We start from the raw sequence: 2,686 nt of genomic DNA, 5'->3' as shown, positions 1-2,686 counted from the left end.
TAGTCAGCCTTCAGCACCTCGTATATGGCCCTACATAGTATCATGCGGGACAAGCTTTGCTTTGATATACGTGTACTGTACTGCAACTCCGAATAAGTAGACTCACTTGCTCAAAATGGCAGAGTTGCTTCCAGACGAGCTTCTGCTGTAATGCTGTTTCTCATAACTGTGTCTTTCTTCACTATGTATGGCTCCACCTTTGATAACAAGATGTAAAAAGTGCTTACACTCATCCTCAGGTAATTTCTGAAGTCGTGTTCCTCACTACTTTGTAGTTCATGAAGTATTGTTGCAGTGCTTCCAAACATACTTCTTTTCTTTAACCAATCTTTACACCATATCCTTTTCTTCTTTTTCTTCTTGAGACACAAAGCTATTATCATAGAGCACAAAATCTTTTTCTTGTCAATGCTAGGCACCATGGTTCTCGTACCGCACTCCACCCGCTACTGGCAACATCGTCGGGCAGGCCCGGCTGTTCATCACTTCGGTCGTGTGGACAACATTCAAGGGCAGGCCCGCCAGAATTTGCCTGTTAACGGGCAAACCCGCCGATCAGGCCGGCTCGTGTAGACAGGCCTTTACGGTATATTGTGATGGACGAAGACTTTACCTCCCCCCCCCCCTACCACCACTACCACCACACACACAAAAAAATACATATTTACTTGATATAAGAACATATCACTGTGCCGGCGAATACAGATGGCAAAAGTGTATTTTGTTAGAAATTCATGGGATATTCTATCTAAGCTATTATATGATAATGAATAAAATCCCATAACTTTTCTGAAGCGCAGGGTAGAGAAATGTATGTAACGTGAAACCGGTAGAATTAACATATCTAACATAAAGATTTCTATTTTGCATATAACATAAATGTTTTACATGTAGAAATCAGTAACATCTTCAACAACCTAGACTTAATACCATCAAATTTTATATCACAAGCTTTTTATCCGGGTTTTACATATTAAGAAGATACTGCATACAGAATAGTGATGTAGCTATTATCTGCACATGTTATGAGTTTCTATTCTTCAAAACTCTGGTAAGATCCAGCGAGTATACTTTGAAAAGTAGACTTTTAATTTTGTCGTGATAAGAATTAAAGATAAATCATTAACGTTTTCCTTAAAAACATTCCTTATAAATTAGATTAAATCATTTTCTGGAGAATAACGTATAATAGTATCAATAAGACACAAACGATCAATTTTCATAAACTCAAATTTATCAAATGACAAATACAGAATATTAGTGAATGTCACTATTCTTATTGATATCAATAAAAAAAAACGATACCAAAGTCTTCAAATCATCAAAAGTAAAAACAAGAAGTCGTCCGGAGGTTAGTTGTTACCCCCGGCGTAAACACTTATAGGCAGAATCCGGTAACACCTCTTGAATAGCATGTGGAAGACAGAGTAGAGTGGCTAGGCTCAGAAGCATGTTCTCCACTTCAACTGACTAATGATATGTTAAGACAACACAAACCACATACATCCATTGTGAGGATGGAATCAGGGATGAAACATCTATAACTAGAAAGGTTAAAGATACAAAGATGGTGAAATACCTTTACCTGGGATCAGTAGCACCTGTGGTAATGGACACACCTTTGTAATGCTTGATCACTTACAACTGATCAACTTTAATACGAAAGTCTTAGGTATTGTCCCTCAGGAAAACTTTTTATAAATATTTATAAAACACATATATATGTTAGATATACACTATCTCTAGAATATATCTTTACCCGGGACGTGTAACACTTGTGTGGATAGACACAACTTTGTAATGCTTGATCCATTACACGAAATGAACTTCACTAACGAAGAGTTATACAACGCGTTGTTGGAGAACATTAATCAAATACCTAGACAGAATTTTTATGTAAGATAAAAGACATTTCTTGATAGTAAACATAAGAAATGATGATGAAAGATAAGGGACGTAGATGTAAATGTTTTGTTCAAAGATGAAATACTCCTGCCTTAAACTAGCTCCTTGTATTGCATTTTCTTTTAGATATCCCAAGGAAAATATATTCTGTGGTTTGTTTATATATATGTTCATGTTTTTCACAACTTTTTTATTCTTTAATCTTTTAGGATTCAGGTTTAAGGATCTTGGTTCTGAACAACCATTATAATGCAACACAATACATATTTATCATAAATAAATCATTTATCACAATAACCATTATGTTTGTACCAGATTCTTTAAGTCCTCAGTCACGTTTGTTCATAAATAAGAAATTTTTCCGCCACTGACAAGTGGCTCCGTGGTGTAGTGGTTAGCACATCTGTCTAGTAAACAGCTAATCCGGGTTCGATTCCCGGCGGAGCCTTTGTTTTCAGTATTCAGGATCGGAACATATATGACTGTGGTAAACCGTCATCCGACACCACTGACCTTCATCATCCAGGCCAACAATCATCCAGCAGTGACACATCCACTCCTGCTCGTGGCTGACCATCATCATCCAGGCCAACAATCATCCAGCAGTGACACATCCACTCCTGCTCGTGGCTGACCATCATCATCCAGGCCAACAATCATCCAGCAGTGACACATCCACTCCTGCTCGTGGCTGACCATCATCATCCAGGCCAACAATCATCCAGCAGTGACACATCCACTCCTGCTCGTGGCTGACCATCATCATCCAGGCCAACAATCA

At 38.0% G+C, this 2,686-nt stretch overlaps 1 non-coding gene across 1 annotated transcript; it reads left to right on the top strand.

Annotated features, from left to right (window-relative positions):
• The first annotated feature begins 2,281 nt into the window (after positions 1-2,281).
• Positions 2,282-2,353, top strand: TRNAT-AGU (transfer RNA threonine (anticodon AGU)). Its single transcript has one exon. It is a non-coding gene; the product is annotated as a tRNA-Thr (tRNA).
• Positions 2,354-2,686: the final 333 nt, after the last annotated feature.

Source organism: Panulirus ornatus, chromosome 12, assembly GCF_036320965.1.
Source record: "Panulirus ornatus isolate Po-2019 chromosome 12, ASM3632096v1, whole genome shotgun sequence".
Taxonomy (NCBI): domain Eukaryota; kingdom Metazoa; phylum Arthropoda; class Malacostraca; order Decapoda; family Palinuridae; genus Panulirus; species Panulirus ornatus.
Note: the sequence above shows the minus strand (reverse complement) of the source record. Positions and strands in the feature narration are given on the sequence as shown.